This window comes from Macrobrachium rosenbergii, chromosome 47 (genome assembly GCF_040412425.1).
Source record: "Macrobrachium rosenbergii isolate ZJJX-2024 chromosome 47, ASM4041242v1, whole genome shotgun sequence".
Classification (NCBI taxonomy): Eukaryota; Metazoa; Arthropoda; class Malacostraca; order Decapoda; family Palaemonidae; genus Macrobrachium; species Macrobrachium rosenbergii.
The window spans coordinates 17175442-17197941 of NC_089787.1; positions in this window are offsets into that span (position 1 = coordinate 17175442).

A 22500-nucleotide genomic window follows, 5' to 3' on the forward strand; every position below is an offset into this window, starting at 1 on the left:
ACAAGAGTAGGCAGGTGATTCCCTTGTAATTCCTGTTAATGAAATTAATTAATCATCATATTTTTCATCACTTATAATGCCAAAGTAAAAAGGCTGCTTCATCCTGTCATTAAAATGACGCTAATTAGCAAACGAATCTCCACACAAGATTCTTTTTCATGTCTGGTATCAAAGGCATTAACCTTTAAACCTCCAGGTTTATTGATTAAATGTCCTCATTAAAGCTGTTTTGCTTTCAGTTCCTTCATTTTGTTATGTGTGACGTGTCTCCTAAGTCCAGGTAGGCAAAAATAACCTTCATTAAACTGGCTGACTGAGAACGCGAAGTTTCTGAAAGTTTTTATCTGTTCTGACGCTAATGGCTACATGACTGCTTCGATCAGTTTGAGTGTGATGCCGTTCATTACTGGTTGATCCTGCTCTCCACACGGTGGCAGCACCTGTATGCAGTAAATGTGCCTCGCCGTCGAACTTCTTGGTTCCAGAGGTCACTTATTCCTCATACGGTTGGACTGTGGAACAGTCTCACTGACGATGTAGAGGAAATGGAACTTCAAAAATGCAAGTGAAGATGCAGTGCATTACTACCCTAAAACAATTCTTTTGTTTTAATAATTTAGCTACATTTTTATGTATTTATTAATCAGTATTTTTTTATAACCTATCTCTTTCTGTAATTTTCCATTACCTTCTGTTAATTCTTTATAATGTACACCATATTCTTTGGAATCTTGAAATTTAAATCAGTGGCCCCTGTGGGCTTGTTCCATATGAATAGGGTTCATCTTCTGAATAATAATAATAATAATAATAATAATAATAATAATAATAAAATAATAATAATAATAATAATAATAATAATAATAATAAAGAAGTCCTGAAATGTTCATAGGCATGAAAATTAAATGAGCTTAATTCCCTTGTACTTACCTGATTAGTGCGACCAGTGAACCTGGTTGTACAAGGGACATGGGCAGGTCACGTGCTGATGTGTGCCTCTACGCCACCCCAAGTCTGGTAACAGTTTTGAATGATGTCTAGACTGCTTACCTGTTCTACCCTGATGCAATCAGTAATGAATCCAAGCATCTGTCTTATTTTTTTATAATAAATAGTGACATGAAAACAGCGCATGTAGCCACATTTCTCTCTGCAAAGTATTCTTAAGTTATGTATAAGAAAGTATAAATGTTCTTATGGACTAAGTATTATGGAACTTATGAATAAAATTTATTCAGCACCATATCTTTTCAATCAAGTAAAATCTAGGTATTCTTTTTATACTGACTTTTTTTAATACAAGATCAGAACATTTTAAATTAGAACCTTTATACTACAATAGAATTAATCTTTCATCAAAGATAAATTTTTATTCTTCAGTGAGTGAAAGTTGAATGATGGAAAGCCCTCCGAGGCTCAGAACATATTTAACAACAAAGTCCCAAGTTTTCGATCAAAGTCAGGAACCAGACATATAACAGTTTTCCAGCTTTGATTAACATTCCATTTTTTCCTCAGAGTAGTGCTGGAAGACGGTCTTCGTTAAGACTCCAAATATCCACATAAGATTTTTGCAGCGCTTTGAGGCTGAGTGGGACATGATATCAGCGGATATTTTCAACAAAGGCCAAAAGGAACCTTCGCCAGGTATTTTTCTTTGTTTTCTGTTTGCATTTCCTTGCTAGCATATTTTTAGTAGATTTTTTTTGTTTTACTATTTTATTAAGATTTATTCATTGAATATTTATTGCTGCTGTTTAACTCTTGACCTTAATTGATCATATTTGTTTTACTACCTAATTACCCGTCATCAGGTGATGTGATTATTTATATTTATATATATATATATATATATATATATATATATATATATATATATATATATATATATATATATATATATATATATATATATATATATATATATATAATATATTATTATATTATATTATAATTACAGCAATACCTCGATTTTTTTGCTATTTGACTTGGGTGATTTTTCACAGACACACGACATTTGTGAAATCCACGAGAAACCCTGCAGAAGTGTTTGTTTAATTCATTCATATATATATATATATATATATATATATATATATATATATATATATATATATATATATATGTATGTGTGTGTGTGTGTGTGTGTGTGTGAAATAGATTTCAACTATCTTTTTATAAACAAAGATATGGCTAGTGTACAAAAGTTAAATAGATATTGTGTCATAGTAGTAGATTTCTCTCTCTCTCTCTCTCTCTCTCTCTCTCTCTCTCTCTCTCTCTCTCTCTCTCTCTCTCTCTCTCTCTCTCTCTCTCCCCAAGTATGCTCGTGCATGCCTCTTTTAGTATTGAAACTAATTACGAAGCGAGTTTCTTTTCCGCCACACAGCAAAGACCAAGGCTAAACATCCTCTGTTCTTTGAGATCTTTAAGCACATAAACTTTCAACTGTTCAGCCAAAGGTTTACGACAATAACATTTTTTACCATGGTCAAGTTACATCACAATATCTCTGGAAAATGCAGAATTCAAGCAAAAGTTCATAGCGCCTTGGCAGCTGGACGAGACCATTCCTGGAATGACATGGCCATTCCAGCCCATGTCTAAGTGATGTTGCAAATGGCCATTCAGAGCCCCTCCTTGACGAGGCTCACCGAGCGAGCGACCTTCTCTTCAGAATCTTCCTTTTCATCTCGGGATAAAAAAGCCTTGGAGAGGGAGTCACATTCAGGTGTGTGCCCCTCCTCTTTCATGGACTTCGTTTAATGCACGTGCCCCTTTTTATTTAGTTTTTTGGGGGTATGGAGAGAGGCAGTTGAGGATGTGATAGAAGTTTTATTTGGGTCCCCACTCCCCTCCTCTTGCGGCCAGTCCAGTTTAGTCACGAGCCCCTTTTGCATCTTTTCCTTTTGGCAACGTCAATTTAGGCAGCCGTGCAGGAGATTCTGTCGAGGCACGTGCCCTCCACTCCTGCAACTCCTTTGAATCCATTAAAAGGTGATCTCTGCTCTGCATGCAAGGAGAAGCTGTCAACAAAGAACGTTCCTTCCTCGCCTGACAACTGTCCTGCCGTCGGTCGTGTGAGGTCATCGTTACTCCTTCCCTTTTCACGAGACAGTTTCCAGATTTGTTAAGCTCATTGCTATTCGAATTTTTGTTTGATTTGCTTCATGGACTGTTTTATCCTTTCAAATATATATTTCTGAAGGTTGGAGATGGCTTTATTGATTATGCTACTTTTCTTATTCTCAGGCTGAGATAAAATTCCAAAGACATGCATGCATTTATATATATATATATATATATATATATATATATATATATATATATATATATATATATATATATATATATATATATATATTTTTTTATATATATATATCACATACACATTATATATGTGTGTGTGTATGTACAGTATATGTTTGTGATTATATAAAACCTTTCCTACAAAGATTTCTTACAAAGAGAAATGTTCACGTTTGAAAATTATTCCTTAATAAAACTATTTAAAATATCAGAATGCATGTCAATTTTTATCATGATAAAGAACTAGAAAAGAACATATAATGGATAATTAACCACAGAAGTGTATTGTATATTATGCAGAGTAGTGTCCACATGGCTGTGTATATTTGAGGATGGAAATCGAATCCTGATACTACCTGATCGATTGATCTCAAAATACTGTGGATTCATTCAGTGTGAATATGAGTTTCATGTGTTAGAACGATTCCTGTTCATTCATTCCCTCACTCATTCATTGAGTCAGTTTTCGGTAAACCAATACTCCTCTCTCTCCATCTCCAACAAAAATGACAGCAAAAATGCAGCTTCAGCCTCGTAATTGAGATCTTTCAGCAAACTTACATTGTCTGTCAATTAACCGAATTGGGGTTATTTTTGCCTGACAGAATCAGAAAAACTTGGCCTTATTCAGCGGCTGAAGAGATTGCAGGAGTTTAAAACAGTTTTGATGAGCCAAATTTTTAGAATAAATTCTCTTTAGTTTTACTATACGTCAGTCTGTACATAAGGAACAGTGGAAAAAATCTAATTAAAGTGTAAATTCTTTCGTTTAACGAATTAATCTGCATTCCCCCTTCGATATGTACCAAGAAAGAATTCAAATGGTGCAGAATTCAAGAAGTAATTCCCAAACAAAGGAGAATTTATTTCATCAGAGCATCTCCTTATGATCTTTAGAATAATCCCCTCTCCCCTAATATTATCTCCATTAAGTGTTATTTCATTCATAATAATGATCTCATCATGTTTAAATCTCATTGTGCTTAAACATCAAAGGCAGCTCAAATCATAATTCATTATTTTATGAAAACTACGATTAGCCAAAATGATGGCAGTATTGCCATTCTTCTTGACAAAGTAAAGAGGAATTCTCATCATTTAGGCATTTTTCTACGTCGACTGAATTCCCCCAACTAAAGCGTTTTTAAGAATTATTTTCATCATGTGTATATTCAGCGATCAAGAAATTCATTTTCTTGCAACTGAGTTTCACAAACTTTATTTGGTTTCCTAAGGAATATTTGTTCCCTCAGGCTAAAATGGTTTATCATTAAGTGAAAGGACGCTAGTCTATCGGTAGCCTTAGAGACTAGCAAGGTCACCTTTCTTTTGTTTAGCCTGAGTCCCTGATTGATTTCACGGTAGAGTGAAAGTTCTAGACTTGAAAATCGTGAGAAAGAAGAGAAAGTCACAGTCAGGATCGTTTTCAAAATTCCTAACAAATCGTGCAAGGCTAGGATCCAAGCAAGGATTGTTGGTGTTCTTCAAGGTGCCAGATCTTACGGGGCACCACCGGCTGTAATCCTCGATCCTCTCTTATAATACCTCCACTTGTGCTTAACAAGACATGCCTGTTGACATATAACGCTTCCATTGACAAGAAATGTGTTTTTTCAAGTCGTGGAAAGAAGATATTGTAACTCTGCTGTTAGTTAATATACTTTCATCCGTCCTCACTAATTATTTGAGCATTATTATTACTATATTGGTTCAGTGATCCATTATCATTCATAATGAGGTCCACTCATTTAGAATCAGGTAATTAAAGAGGCTTGTAGCTCAGGAGAGCGGACCCTGAGTTCAGTATAAAATTTTATATTTTCTGGCAGATTAGTTCTCGTAATTTTATTAACAATTTATATCATTTGTGTTGATTAACACTGTTTAAAAGGGAGAAGGGGAACCTGTAGAAGAAATTGAAGTAAAGTTCTCATAAACATTTTGATGCATGATTTCCGGATTGTGCAATTATCCCAATAACCTCTCATTAATAATTGTTTGTATATCTGTATGTCTCTGTAACTCTGATACACACACATATAATATACACATACATACATACATATATATATTATATATATACATATACATGTATATATATTGTATGTATGTATGTATTTATGTATGTGTGTGAGTGGGGTTTGGAGTTCTTACCTTGGCAGTTACACACCTGACTGGGGAACTATCTCATATGTAAAGAGAGTAAAGTTAAGTTGTCTAATAATGCCAGGAAGGGAAGGACTCTGGGTAGAAATTAATTAAATGTATTTACAATTCTCAGAAGATCAATTACAGGGAGCCGTATATGCTTGGCTCTCGGCACCTTCCAAGCGAATTACTACAAGTGCCAACACAATAAAGAATTAAGGCTGATATATAACACCTTCAAGGATTGCTTGATGGATGGACCTAGGGCCAAAGTGGCGGCAAATGATTTCAAAGTGAGATACAACCTTTCTGCAATGTAGAGAAAGGAAAACAATCACTGGATGCCCCAAAGCTGAAGGCTGAAGGAGATGACATCAAAATGAAATCAGGTAATTTGCACTGTAGCACACTTAATAAGGGTTACTGACAATTTGCTGGGGTCTTGAGAAAATTCAAGTAAAAATTGAAGCGGCATGACATAAGAGTACAAGTTAAGTTGACCGAACACTTACCGCCCCCCCCCTCCCACCACACAATACCTTGTGGATGTAGAATAGGATATAGAATAGGATACTTGGTTGAGTGGGACTTCTACGACTGGCACTAAGTCAATCCAAGTTCGAGCAGTGTGCTCAGGGACAGAGTAGCACTCTGTGGTTTGTACTGGGTCAGTCGCCTATCTGGTGCTTGTTGACCCCTGACCTGTCCTTATATGACCTCTCTCTCTGTCGGTGTTTGCCGCCTTGGACGTACTGGTGCGAACGATCCTTCATTCGCAAATGCCGTTAAGCCCACCCTCGGGCGTTTCACGTGTCAAGTCCTGGATGCCGGTTTTTCCTGGAGAAGAGGAGTTTACGACCAGGAATCATAAAAGAGGGTGAAGCACAAAGCAGGTGATCTAGGAGAGGTTCAACGAAGGATAGTACAAAGATCCTGACAAATCAATTGTCAAGTTTTAATTGAAAAGGAGCGGGTTAAGTTTCATCCACTTGACTCTCTGTGTCGGCTTGGACTACTTCTAGATGTGTTTTGCAAAAAAAAAAAAAAAAAGGAGCATGAGGGCTGCAGAGTGATGACACTCCTAGCAATATGAATATGTATATACAGTATATGATGTGTGTGTGAGTGAGCATGCGCATATATTTCCAGGAATGGCTGATTGTCCAATAGAAAAATTTGGAGAAGCCATACTAAAACTTAGCCAAGGCCCAAAGTACAAATTCCCCAGAGACAAATAATAGAGTCCTGAGATTTTCTCAAACACTCAGTAATGTTTCTCATGTAACAAACGCCTCCGCTTGTACCACATAAAGTGCTTAGGGAATATAGTACCACATAAAGTGCTTAAGGAATCCAGTACCACATAAAGTGCTTAGGGAATCCAGTACCACATAAAGTGCTTAAGGAATCCAGTACCACATAAAGTGCTTAAGGAATCCAGTACCACGTAAAGTACTTGGAGCATCCAGCACCACAAAGTGCTTGGGGAATCCAGTATCACGTAAAGTGCTTAAGCATCCAGTACCACGTAAAGTGCTTAGGGAATCCAGTACCATGTAAAGTGCTTTGGGTATCTAGTGTCATATAATGTGTTTGTGGCATCCAGTAGCACATAAAGTGCTTGGAGTATCCAGTGTCACAGAAAGTATTTGGGGAATCCAGTACCATGGGAAATGCTTGGGGCATTCAATCCCAAGAAAAGTCTTAAACAGTCTAAAAAAGCAACTAATTTCTAAAGAGCTCATTTCTTCGTAACCTGAACAATAACTGTGAATGAGTTTTTCAGGTTTCAGTAACGCTGGACAACGCCCCCCCCCACCTGTCCCCCCGCCGTCCCTCCCACCCACCTCCCTTATCTGAGCTTGGGACCATTATGAGTGTGCGTGTCTGTGTGTTGACTCTCAGATTGGAGTTAATAAAAAAATGGGAACATTTCAAAATTATTTACTGAAACGAGAGAATTTGCACAAACACGGAGCGATAATTATAGCTGCTCCCGTTCTTGTGTTAGAGGATAATATTTGAAAATGTCTACTGCATTTTCAGAGGCTAGTGAGAGAGAGAGAGAGAGATTGGATAAGGAACGAAGGAACTGGCAGCTTTAAATCATTAAGAGTAAATTTTTGTGCTCAGCTGAAGTCTCGTCTCCTGAGAAGTATTTGGGGAAAATGATGTCGGATCGTCTACCTTCCTTCCTTGATTTTCCTTCATTCTGATTCCTTCTCTCTCTCTTTCTCTTCTCTCTCTCTCTCTCTCTCTCTCTCTCTCTCTCTCTCTCTCTCTCTCTCTCTCTCTCTCTCTAATAATTTCCCCGTAATGCTGATATACTGCATTGGAAGAAAACATTAGAGGATAATCCAGCCACGTTGATGATCAATTTGGCCTCCGGGATGCCTGTCGCTTTTTGTCGCTTTTTCCGAGAGGATTTTCTCTCCTCGTCTTCGTCTTATCCTCGTCGTCGCTTCTGCTGCAGTTGCATTGTCCTGCTTGGGCGTCCCGGAGGAAATTTGCATTAAGTAAAGCAATCTCTCATAGCTTGATTTTGCCTCTCTCTCTCTCTCTCTCTCTCTCTCTCTCTCTCTCTCTCTCTCTCTCTCTCTCTCTCTCTCTCTATGCAAACTTGCTACTGTTGATTCAACTCTTGAGTACCATATTTCAACAAAAAAAAAGGAGAAATTTATATATATTTTTTCATTAATATTTTATAAAATTATTCTACTGTGATGCCCACTTAACCCGCCAGGTGCCCACTAGCCCCACTCTACGGTAATACATTATAAAGTTAAAAGGAGCTGGTGCAGGAAAACAAGCAGATTCCATGTACAGTTTCGTGACCTTTTGTCACATCATCAGGGACATCTGTAAATGAAATATCGGACATTAGAGTGCTTTCAAAACAGTGAGCAAATACATGAAAGTATATATAATACATACATATATATATACAATGCGTGTGTGTGTCTGTCTCTGTGTATTTGTTTGTGTATGTGTGTGTGTGTGTGTGTGTGTATTAGCTGGACAGTCTAATATGTTCAGCAGTGATAGATAAACAAAAAAATTAAAGAATATGCTAACATAAGGCCTCTTCCGATTCCAGTTCATTTTTCAGCGTCAGTTTACACACATGAAAAGCATTTGTTATACGCTGCATCGGAATCCCAAATATTTTCCGCAATTTTTCTGTCTATTTTCAATTCATCTCTACTTCCCAACGACGTATCAGTTCGCATCCATTGAATAAAAATGAAACACTTGGGGTTCGATTTCACTCCACCGAAATACATGAAAACGAATCCGTACAATTCCCTGTTGATGCAGAGGGGGCCAATTGCCAACGCTTCGACGACTGAAGTGAATTCAGTTCCTGTGATTTCGTTGACGTCCCTCTCCCTGATGACAGACACGCAGCCGGTGCAGTTTTCTTGCGCCCTTCTGCTTGTCCTTCTGCTTGCGCCCATTTTTGCCTTGGCGTTTGCCCCTGTTTTGCACCTTTTTTCCCCCTTGTTTGCTCCTGTTTTGTACGTGTGTTTTCCCCGTGTTTCCCACTGTCTTGCGCCTGTTTTTGCCTCTATTTGCCCCCTGTTTTTCTTCCCTGTTTTGGTCCCTGTGGTTGCTCTTTTTTGCTCCTGTTTGACTCAGTTTTGCACCTGTGTTTGCCCCTGTTTTGAACCTGTTTTTGGCCCAGTGTTTCCCACTGTCTTGCACCTATTGTTTCCCCTGCTTTTTCCCCTGCACTTGCCCCGTTTTTGCCCTAGAGTTTGTCCCTGTGTTAGCCCTAACATTTGCCGCTGTGTTTGCCCCCGTTTGTGACTGTTTTGCCCCTGTGCTTCCTTGGAAAGGACGGGACGACAGGAATGAGGCGTTGCCTTCACACCAAAGGCGATGCTTTGTCACTTCTCGTCCCGGGTGCTTCCTGGCATTCGCTTTCACTTTGTAGGAGCCATCTTTGATCTGCAGAACAGAGCAACGGGGTGAAAGGGAACATTCTCTCTCTCTCTCTCTCTCTCTCTCTCTCTCTCTCTCTCTCTCTCTCTCTCTCTCCTTCTTCTTCTTCTTCTTGAAGCTGCTTCAAGGCACTTGTCCTTTGTTGTCAGAGAAGAAGAGCCTCTTTTTCCTTAAGGTTTTATATTATCGTTTTTGTCTTTTTTCCTTTTTCCTCACTGACACAATAACACAAAGCACTTTAAACATATTTGGTAATAGAATGAGAACCAAAAAGACAATAACGATGGAAATAAGAGACGTAACAATTCAATAATACGTGTTATATTGGCTGAAAGAAATCGGTAGGAATTCTTTAAGAAAATCAGTCATATTTGTGGACAGAAAAATGTTATTTCCAGGAAATGTTGTTTATCGATCTACCTGACCTGAAGAGAGGAGGAGCTTATCCCAAACCTCGAGTTGCGGACATTGTGTTTCCTTTATATAGGACAAGAACGCTAATGAAGGCCATGCATATCCATCACTGTGGAATAATTAGAGAGAGAGAGAGAGAGAGAGAGAGAGAGAGAGAGAGGCATTTATTACGTAACTGAATGCACTTAAAGGAATAGTAATTTGATTGACACTTCGTTTGCACTGTTTTGATTACCATGTTTTTGCCGGTGTAAAGAGACAGTACAAAGATAGACAACTGACTGTAGAGACCAACTTAACCTTGGCCAGTTTCACTGGGTAAAAATAAGACAAATGGAAAAACGAAATTGAAATTTTTCTCATAAATACTATTGAGTTAGTCTTACCAGGCCTCAGTTTCATATATTTGCTAATATCTGGGAATCTCTTCTTAAGGATTTCGAATATCCTTTACCCATCCATTTATTGGTGCTGTGGTTTCACCCAGTTAATAGTCTTAGTTTATTAGTCCCTGATTCTCATTCATTTTGATGCTTTGTAAAATTCCATGATGAGGTTATGAGACAGCATGGAGTACCTTCCCACATAGGGAGTTAGAAGGATGGAATAAAACCGTTAAGTGGTGGAATGAGGAAAGGATTCTTTTTTTACCATTGCTCTTTCTCCTCCCAATGGATACGTTATAATTATACTTTCTTGAACTGCTTTGAGTTCACACATCAATCTCTTTGGCCCATCGCAGGTATTCACCACATGGGCACCTCTTTTGTGCCTTGGAGTATTGCAGGTGGTAATGAATAATCTTTGTATTGTCCTTTCTCATTCACCAGCTGTATTGTTCTCTGCCTTTTATTATTACTGTGTTTCATTGGTTCCCTTCCTTTTTATCTTTCCAACTCTTTTAATTTTATACTGACCCAATATCCAATTCTAGGCTGTGTTATGAAAAAATTGACTTAGCAGACTTGTTTAACTAGAAAGATTGATAGTATGATAGGAGGCAAAATTTATGAACCGTTTTCTGAATATCCATTTCAGTGAGGAACCTTCATTGGTTACGTCTCTTTCCCTACAAGAGAGGTAACAGAAATGATTCCCTTTTGGGTTGTGGTAGCTCAGTTGGTTATCCTTAGACTCCATAGCATAATGGTCCCAAGTTGAAGCCCAACTCATATCCTGGTTAGATTTCACAAGCAACATGGATTTGTGGTCTCTGTGAACTGGGGATGGGTGTTTAGGGAACCAGTAAGTTTGCGGGCTGAGTCATCAGCAGCAGCCACTTCCCCGTTCTCCCTGTTCCTAGTGTGGGTGAAGAGAGGGTTGGGTAGTGGTCTCTGGAACATTGTACAACTGCACAGGACACTGTCCCTGGACCCTGCCATGCATGAGCAACCTTTAAAAGTGAAACACTTTTCCTCTACAACAAATAAAACCTGCAATTGTAAATACTTTTGCAAATAAATAAAATATTAGGCAAGTGATTCCCCTGTAATTCCTGCTCATTAAATGAATCATTCATCGTGTTTCTTATCACTTATATTTCCAAAATGAAAAGGCTGCCTCATCATACCATAAAATGATGGTAATTAGCAAACGAATCTCACACAAGATTGTTTTTTCAGTGTCTGGTATGAAAAGTATTAACCTTTCAAACTCTTCTTTTATTGAAAAAGTGTCCTCATTAAAGCTGTTTCACTGTCAGTCCTTTCATCTTGTTGTTATGCGTGACGAGACTCCTAAATCCAATTAGGCAAAAATAACCTTCATTAGCCTGGCTGATTGAGAATACAAAGTTGCTGAAGGTTTTTCTGTTCCGACATTAATGGCAGTATCGTTGCTATCGATCAGTCTAAATGTTCTGCTGTACATTGCTAGTTGATCTTGCTCTCCACATGGCGGCAGCACCTATATTCAGTAAGGGTGCCTCGCTGTTCCCGAAAGTTCCAGAGGTCCGTTATTCCTCACACCGTTGAACTGTGGAAAGTCTCCTGAGGATGTAGCGCTTGGAACTTCAAAAGTTCTAAAGGAAGATGCAATGCATTATAATATAATTATCCTTTTATAATAATAATTATCTGAAATTTGTATGTATATATTAATTTGTTCATTTATTTTGTAGCATTTTAATAATTGATCTCTTTCTGTATTTCCCATTACCTTCTGTTGAGTTTTGGGAACAGGAACATTCTTTGGATGCATGTTCCATCTTCTGAATACTAATATCATCACCTAAATTTCCGTAACCAAACATTTTTGCAACTTTCTGGTATTGAATGAAGTCTTGAATTGTTCATGATGGCATTAAAATTATATGAGCCTAATTCAGCTGCAATCACCTTTTTAGCGACCAGTTAACCTGGTTTTGAAAAGGACTTGGGCAGGTCATGCGCTGATGTGTTTTTAGACTCGACCCAAAGTCAGGTGCAATTTCAGTAATGCCTAAACCACTGATCTGTTGTCTCCTGTTGCACTCAGTATTGAATCCAAGAGTCAGTCGTATTTCTTTGATAAATGATAACCTAATGCAGCATGAACACACACACACACACATTATATATTGATTGAATTATATATATATATCATATATATATATATATATATATATAGATATATAAATATATATAAATATATGATTCATTTGATATAATATATATTAAAACTAAGAACAATCGTTTGTCGATTGTTCCTTAGCAACGGTTGGGCCTCCTTTTTTTTTTTTTTTTTTTTTTTTTTTTTTTTTTTTTTTTTCTTGCTGGCGAGCTGTCGTCTGGTAAATGGCGTCAAGATTTTCATTTAAGGTTGAAAATGCGGAACAATGGGAGTCAGGTTTCATTAGCAATCAGTTCGATAGTAAGCTGAGGTATCCGTAATCAACAGATTCTGCACCAAAGAGCAGTGGAGAGTTTTTGAGTCGAGATGGTTGCCGTGTCGGCTCTCTTGGTCGTCGTTTGAGGACGTCAGACGTTTCTTAACGAGATCGCTTTTGCCGTGTCGGCAATCATGGTCGTTTAACTGGAGGAGGACGTCAGTAAACGTTTCTTGAAAAGCTTCAATAATTTTGCCTGGTCGGCTCTCTTGGTCGTCGTAACTGGAGGAGGACGTCAGTACGTTTCTCAAAATTTTTATTTGCCGTGTCGGCTCTCATGGTCGTCGTAACTGGAGGAGGATGTCAGTACGTTTCTTGAAGGAAGAGATGGTTGCCGTGTCGGCTCTCATGGTCGTCGTAACTGGAGGAGGACGTAATTGTTTCTTGAAGGACGAGATTTGGGTCGGTTTCATGGTCGTGTAAATACATCATTCAGTATTTTTCTTGAAGGAAAGATGGTTGCCGTGTCGGCCTCGTGGTCGTCGTAAAGGAGGACGTCAGTACGTTTCTTGAAGGACGAGATGGTTGCCGTGTCGGTTCTAGTCGTCGTAACTAGGAGGACGTCAGTACGTTTCTTGAACTGTGGAAGAGTCTGCCGTGTCGGATCTCGGTCGTCGTAACTGGAACGTCAGTACGTTTCTTGAAGGACGAGAAGTTGCCGTGTCGGCTCTCATGGTCGTCGTAACTGGAGGAGGATTATCGTTTCTTGAAGGAATAGATGGTTGCCGTGTCGGCTCTTTGGTCGTCGTAACTGGAGGAGGACGTCAGTATTTTGTTTGAAGGACGAGATGGTTGCCGTGTCCTCATGGTCGTCGTAACTCCCTTTTTAGGACGTCAGTACGTTTCTTGAAGGACGAGATGGTTGCCGTGTCGGCTCTGTCGTGGTCGTCGGTACTGAGGAGGACGTCAGCACTGTGCGTGAGGACAAGATGGTTGTCGTTTCGACTCTGTCGGAGTTGTCCTGCAGTGTTCCTTTGAGCTGCCAGTTTATGTATTTAGTTCTGCTGCCTGGGCATTGTTTATATTTTTGAATGGCTTATGAATTTGCTTTCGTAATGTTTACGGATTTGGTGTTATACCAGATTTTCCTGACTCTGTTTAATGCCTATTGTGTTGGTCATTTGTAATGTCTGTTGAGCTGATCATCCTTATGATGCTTTTGGTCATTTATATGTTCATTTATGTACTGACCTTAATTTATTTTATTGCTTTGATCATTTATTGTTCTGAATTTATGTAATGTAATTATTGTGCTGGTCACTTGTTTGTGCTGCTAATGTTTATTATGTTTTTGACTCATTTATGTTTTACTGACCAGTTAATTGTTCCTGCTCCTTTAATGATTAATTCACTTGTAATAATGTCTATTTAATTGTTTATTCTAAATTCAACCTTGACTCATTGAAAATATGTATATAACTTTATTGTAAATAAATTAATTTTATATATATATATATATATATATATATATATATATATATATATATATATATATAGATATATTATATATATATATATATATATATATATATATATATATATATATATATATATATATATATATATATGTATATATATAGATATATATATATATATATATATATATATATATATATATATAGATATATTATACATATATATATATATATTATATATATGTATATATATATATATATATATATATATATATATATATATATATATATATATATATATATACATATATATATATATCTGGGAAGCTTCCTTTTGGGTGTTATATGACAAAAGTAAAAGTATTCTCATGGACTAATTATTTTATATCTCATTCGTGAATATGATGTATTCAGCAGCATATCTTTTCAGTCAAATGAAGTCTGGGCATTCCTCTTATACTGAAATTTGCTTCTGATACAAGATCAGAACATTTCAAAGTAGAATCTTTGTACTGCAATAGAATTAATGTTTCTCAGTGAAATCCCTTTCATCAGTGATGAATCCTTGTTGTTCAGTGAGCTAAAGTTGAATGAATGAGCGAAGGGCATCTGAAGCAAAGTTCATATTAAAAAAGAAAGTCCCGTGTTTTCGATCGAAGTCAGGAACCAGAAAAATCAGAATTTTCCAGCTTTTATTAACTTTCCATATTTTTCCTCGGAGCCAAACCGGAAGATGGTCTTCGTTAAGGCTCCAAATATTCATATGAGATTTTTGCAGCACTTTGAGGCTGAGTGGGACCTGATATCAGCGGATATTTTCAACAGGGATCCTTCTTGCGCAAATGCCTTTAAGCCCACCCTCGGCATTTCACGTGTCAGGTTCTGGATGCAGGTCTTGCTTGGAAAGGAGGAGTTTTCGACCAGGAAAAGTCTTAAAAGAGGGTGAAGCACAAAAGCAGGCTATTTAGGAGAGGTTCAGCGAGGGAGAAAGCAAAGACTCTGAAAAATCAATTGTCAAGTTTTAATTAAAAATGAGCGGCTTAAGACTCGTCTCTTTGGCTCAATGTGTGGGCTTGGACTTCTTCTAGATGTGTTTTGCAGAGAAAATGGAGCATAAGGGATGTGGACTGGTGACACTCCTGGCAATATGAATAGTATATATATGATGTGAGAGAGAGAGATACAGAGAGAGAGAGAGAGAGAGAGAGAGAGAGAGAGAGAGAGAGAGAGAGAGAGCATGTGCATATGTTTGTATGAATGGCAGACTGTCCAATAGAAAAATTTGGAGAAGACATAACAAAACTTAGCCAAGGCCCAAAGTGCAAAATTCCCAGAGACATAAAAACTACAACCCTGAGATTTTCTCAAACTTTCAGTGATGTTTCTCATTTAATAAACGCCTCCGCTTATCCTCCTGTGTTTCACGGCCGATTAGGACAAGGCCCGTGTGAAATTGCTTTAATGAAACTCGTGAGTCAGTCAGTTTGATCTTCCGTCTTTGTAGCTCTGATGATTTTTAGGGGCCGTTACGTTGAATTTTCTTGCCGTGTTCCTCTGTCGGCCATTTTCAGGTCCGGAAAAAGGGCAGAACACTTGTTGCCGAGAAGATGGAATCCTTTAATGCAGAAATATCATAGTAAGGTCAAATCAGAGTTAATCTTTCGTCTAGTCAATTATAGATTACTGAATTTTCTATGCCGTCCTCTGTATTCAGCTAGAAAAGAAAATTATTACTAGAGGTCAAATCCTGTTATTATAGTTCTATATAAAGCCATTACAGATAAGCCATGATAACTGAAGTCCCAATACTTGCTGCCAAGGCTAATGCATCAAGTACCATCAAAATTGTTTTGGGTATCTAACACCACAAAATCATCCAATACTATGTAAAGTAATACCACAAAAGTGCTTGGGCATCCAGTTAAAGTGCTTAAGGCATCCAATGGGGGTATTCAGTGTAAAGTTCTTGGGGCATCCATTACCACATAAATTGTTTGGGGTGTCATATCAATCCCAACCAAAGTCTCCAATGTCCAGAAAGTGTTTAGGGCATCCAGTAAAGTCTAATCCCAAGAAAAGCTTAAACAATTTCTAAAGCAACTAATTTAAAGAATTTTTTTTCGTAACCTGAACATTAAATGTGAATGACTTTTTCAGGTTTCACTAACGCTGGACAACGCCCCACCCCCTTCCCCCGCCATCCCCACCCACCCTCCTTATCTGAGCTTTGGGCCATTTGTGTGTGTGTCTGTGTGTTGACTCTCAAAGCAGAGTTAATAGAAAAAATGGGAACATCTCAAAAATTATTTGCGGAAACGAGAGAATTTGCACGAACGTGGAGCGAAAATTATAGTTGCTCCAGTTTTTGTGTTGGAGGATAATATCTGAAAATGTCTACTGCATTTTCCGAGGATATTTAGAGAAGAGAGAGAGAGAGAGAGATGGAGGAAGAAGAAGGAAGCGGCAGCTTTAAATCATTAAGAGTAAATTTTTGTGCTCAGCTTGATGTTACAGAAAATGAACGGGTCGTCTTCCTCCCTTTCTTTATTTTCCAGCTTTAAATCATTAGGAGTCAATTTTTCTACTCAGCTCTCTCTCGTCTCTCGTGAGATGCTGATATACTGCATTGGAAGAAAACATTAGAGGATAATCCAAACGTTGATGATCAATTTGGCGTCCGGGATGCCTGTCGCTTTTTCTCCTTTTTTTCCGAGAGGATTTTCTCTCCTCGTCTTCGTCTTATCCTCGTCGTCGCTTCTGCTGCAGTTGCCTTATTCTGCTTGGGCGTCCCGGAGAAATTTGCATTAGCAAAGCAATCTCTCATAGCTTGATTTGCCTCTCTCTCTCTCTCTCTCTCTCTCTCTCTCTCTCTCTCTGACATTTTCGTGACATGAGATCCTGTATAGCCGGAAATTACACTTGGTAAATAATTCCGCTTCAGGTAACTGAGTCTGTTGAATACAAATGTTGCGTTCCAGAGGGTGTTGGAACTGACGGTGGTATGTGTTCGTTCAGTCCTTTGTGTTTACATTTTTTTTTTTTTTTTATTTTTGTCAATAATATTTTTCTTATCTGCGATTATCTTGAATTTCATGCAGTATTATATTATAATATATATATATATATATATATATATATATATATATATATATATATATATATATATATATATATATATATATATATATATATATATATATATATATATACTACATACATAGTGCATATACTGTATATTCATATACATACATTCTCACTACATAGGTATTCTTTTTTTTTTTTAGCAATTTTAATCTTGATCCCCTATGAAATATTGCTTTTATTTATGTGTAATTGTATTGTATTTATATATTATATATATGATATATATATATATATATTATATGGATATATATATATATATATATATATATATATATATATATATATATATATATATATATCTAAACCAACCAAATTGATTATTAGGAAATTGAAAAATAATATTCCCTTGAGAGTCATCATCAACTTTCTCGTGATGCTTTTAACTCTGCCATATATCCCTTGCAGCCATGTCTGTATCTTTCATGTGTCATCAGAAGTCAAAGTTCCACTTGGGTTTTTCCTCCCATCAGGCCTTTGCATCATAATTCTGAAGCTAGTTTTTTTCTGATACTGAGTGGGCAACCTGACGTTGGTAATCATAAGGACCAGACAGCCCCACCTTGGAGATATTCATAGACCAAAAAACCAACGTTGGGAAATCACGGACCTAACAGCCCAGCGTTTGAAAGCTCATAGACCAGAAAGCCTATCCTTGGAAAATTCACCTGCCAGACTGCCTAGCCTTGAGAAGCTCTCAGATCAGAAAGCACAGCCTTAGGAAACATATAGAAGATAGCATAATGATGGGAATTCTCTGACCAGACAGCCCAGCCTTGGAAACACAGATCAGAAGCCCATCCTTTGGATCCTCACAGACCACACAGCCCATCCTTTGGATCCTCACAGACCACACAGCCCAGCCTTTGGAAACTATAGATTCACATAGCTTGCTTTTTGGAACCTCAGAAACCACACAGCCCAGCCTTTGGAAACTCTCAGATCAGAACAGCCCAAATTTGGTAAACTCACAGACCGCACAGGCCAGCCTTTGGAAACTCACAGACCAAAAGCCATCCTCTGGGAAACACATAGACCAGACAGCCAAAGCCTTGGAAACTCACACTTCAGTCCAACTAGAGAAAGCACATCAATAAGTCCAACCTGGGAAACTCTCAGATCAGACAGCCCAGCCTAGGGAAACTCAGATCAGAAAGCCCAGAATTGGGAAAACTATAATTCAGATATCCTGCTTTTGGGAATTCTTAGAACAGACAGCCCAGCCTTGGGAACTCATAGAAACAGACAGCACAGCTTTGGGAATTCACAAAACAGACAGCACAGCCTTGAGAAACTCACAGATCAGAAAGCCTAATGTTGATAAACTCCCTGAACTGACAGGCCACCCTTGGGAAACTCAGAGACCAAAAAGCCAAATGCTGGGAAACTTGCAGGCTAAAAAGCCAAAACTTAGAATCCTCAGGGATCTCTTTTTTTAACTGGCAAACTTGTACTTAGCTGCTAGCTTTGATTGGATGGAGTCACCGATCAGTTTTGAACACTGTTTTGGGAAACTTACAGACCAGTTAAGAGCCCATGTAATGGGAACTCACAGTCATAATAAATCAAGTAATGGGAACTTTAATTCAAAATATTTTATATATATTTTCAATTTTGAAACAACATTTACCGAAACAGACTAGAAAAATGTTGGGAAATACATGAACCTTTAATTTTTACAATCATGCCATTAGTGGTTTGGAAAAACAAAATGAGAATGAAAGGCTCTATAATGCCTAAGAACAAAAAATTATTTGACAGAGAAGTTGGGTGCTGGGGGGTTAACGAGTTGTCGTCTGCACACACCACTTACAACCAGAATTATTCAGCTTGGAATGCTGTCGAGCATGTGCCTTTCATCTATTTCACCTATTTCAGCCATGGAAGAGTACAGATTGCAAAATTTTCTAAAAACACCAAGCAAAGACATAACTGAAAATCTCTATTTGAAGAACAGTCAATTTACTGAAATTTTATATAAAAGTAGCCACCAGATAGTTAAAAAATATTCATAAATTCAAATCTTCAATCGACATTCTAAAATATTAATGACCGTCTCAGTATTTTGGAAGTGAAAAAATTAGCATTATGATATATAGTCAACTTAAAGTCTGTTGCCCTCCCACAAGCTTCTTTGGCCATTATTCACCTTCAACTTCTCCGCCAAGCTTAAATATCTACGTTAATCTTTTGAACTTATGCGTTATAGAACCTTCAGAAATGAGGCCAATAAATACTTTTAGTCATTGCAAACCACTTATGACAAGATTGAGTAAAAATCTAGAAAAATTAAGCAGCCAAAGTTCATTCGTGTTTGAACCATATTTCTAGTTATAAAGGCTTCAAATAATTGTTAAATATTATAAAATATATATTGATATATATATATATGGTGCTTAATATATATATATAATAAAAATATCAATAAATAATTAATTTATTAGAACTGGTATTTACATAACTTAAACTCGCTCTATGACAGAATAATAAATTCTGAAACAGTGTGAAAACAAAACTGTGAGATTCGGACAACAGGACAATCCAATTCAAAGCAGCTAAGTGCAAGATTGCCAGGTTAAAAAAAATAGACTATAGATAGCCTAGCATTGGGAAACTCGCATGCTAGACAGCCCAGCCTAGGGAAACTTTGAAACCAGAAAGCCCAGCCTCGGGAAACCTATGATTCAGATACCCTAGTATTGGGAACTCACAAATCAGACAGCCTAGCCTTGGGAAACAGGTCAAAATGTTCAGCTTTGGGAAACTTTCAGACAGCCCAGCCTTGGGGAAACTCACAGATCTGAGAGCTCAGCCTTGGGAAACCTGTAATTCAGATAGCGTAGAGTTGGGAATTCTCAGACCAGACAGCACAGCCCTGGGATCTCACAAACCATAGAGCCTAGCTTTGGGAACTCACAGATCAGAAAGTCCATCACTAAACACCCAGTCATTGTCCACACAACTGTTTATAGCATAATTGCCTGTTTGTTTACTCTCCACGTTCATCATAGGTTTCTTTGGTATGTTTATTTTCTCCCTGTCTTTTTAGTCACTTTTTAACTCTTGCCTTGGTAGGTGTTCCTTTCAAGTTCTTGTTCTGATTTTTGTATTTGTAAATGTTAAAAATGTTAAAAGTTTTTTCCCCGTTGTATAACTGACATTTTAAGTATTTATAGTCTGTAATTTTCCAGCCTTGAGGATGAGGCCTCATGTGATGTGAAACGTTGGCATAATAAACCTGATACTTGTGAGTTACATACATACCTTTACCTCTTCAATCTGAGATGTTTGTCGGGTCTGTTTCCCCTGCGAACAGTATATTATTTATAATACATATATGTATATATATACATATATACAGTATACATTATATATACATATATACACATATATGCACACATATGTATATATAATGTATATGTATGTGTATATATATGCATATACATATATGTATGTATATATATATAGATAAATATATATATATGTATTTATATATATATATATATATATATATATATATATATATATATATATATGTGTGTGTGTATGTGTGTGTATGTGTGTATATATGTGTGTGTGCATGTCTGTGTGTACTTGTTTGTATGTGTGTGAGTATTCTGGGCAGTCTAATATGTTCAGCAGTGATAGATAAAAAAGAATAAATGAAAGAATATGCTAACATAAGGCCTCTTCCGATTCCAGTTCATTTTTCAGCGTCAGTTTACCCACATGAAAAGCATTTGTTATACGCTGCATTTGAATCCCAAATATTTTCCTCAGTTTTTCTGTCTATTTTCAATTCATCACTACTTTCCAACGACATATCAGTTCGCATCCATTGAATAAAAATGAAACACTTGGGGTTCGATTTCACTCCATGGAAATACATGAAAACGAATCCGTACAATTCCCTGTTGATGCAGATGGGGCCAATTGCCAACGCTTCGACGACTGAAGTTAATTATTCAGTTCCTGTGATTTTGTTGACGTCCTTCTCCTGATGAAAAACAACATCGGTGCAGTTTTCTTGCGCCCTTTTGTTTGTCCTTCTGTTTGCCCATTTTTTGCCTTGGCGTTTGCCCCTGTTTTGCACCTTTTTGTCCCTTGTTTGCTCCTGTTTTGTACCTATGTTTTCCCTGTGTTTCCCACTGTCTTTGCCTGTTTTTGCCTAGAGTTTGCCCCTGTTTTTTTCCCTGTTTTGGTCCCTGTGGTTGCTTTGTCCTGTTTGACTCAGTTTTGCACCTGTGTTTGCCCCTGTTTTGAACCTGTTTTTGGCCCAGTGTTTCCCACTGTCTTGCACCTATTGTTTCCCCTGGTTTTCCCTGCACTTGCCCTGTTTTTGCCCTAGAGTTTGTCCCTGTGTTAGCCTAACATTTGCCGCTGTTTGCCCCCGTTTGTGACTGTTTTGCCCTGTGCTTTTGGAAAGGACGGGACGACAGGAATGGGGTTGCCTTCACACCAAAGGCGATGCTTTGTCACTCTCGTCCCGGGTGCTTCCTGGCATTCTCTTTCACTTCTAGGAGCCATCTTTGATCTGCAGAACAGAGCAACGGGGGTCTCTCTCTCTCTCTCTCTCTCTCTTCTCTCTCTCTCTTCTCTCTCTCTTCTTCTTCTTCTTCTTCTTCTTCTTCTTCTTGAAGCTGCTTCAAGGCACTTGTCCTTTGTTGTCAGAGAAGAAGAGCCTCTTTTTCCTTAAGGTTTTATATTATCTTTTTTGTCTTGTTTCCTTTTTCCTCACTGACACAATAAAACAAAACACTTTCTATATATTTGGTAATATACTGAAAACCAAAAAGACAAAAACGATGGAAATAAGAGACATGACATACTTCAATAATGTGTTATATTTTTCTGAAAGAAATCGGTAGAAATTCATAAACAAAATCAGTCATATATGGGGACAAAAAAAAAATTTTATTTTCCAGGAAATGTTTATCGGTCTACCTGACCTGAAGAGAGGAGGAGCTCATCCCAAACTTCGAGTTCCGGACATTTGTTTCCTTTATATAGGACAAGAACTCTAATGGAGGCCATGACAGATCCTGTGGAACAATTGTGGAATAATGGGAGAGAGAGAGAGAGGGGGCATTTATTGCATAACTGAATACACTTGGGGAATGGTAATTTGATTGACACTATTCCTTTGCACTGTTTTGATTGCCATGTTTTTGCTGGTGAAAAGAGACATTACAGAGTTAGATGCAGTGACTGTATAGACCAACTTAACCTTGGCCAGTTTCACTGGGTAAAAATAAGACAAAT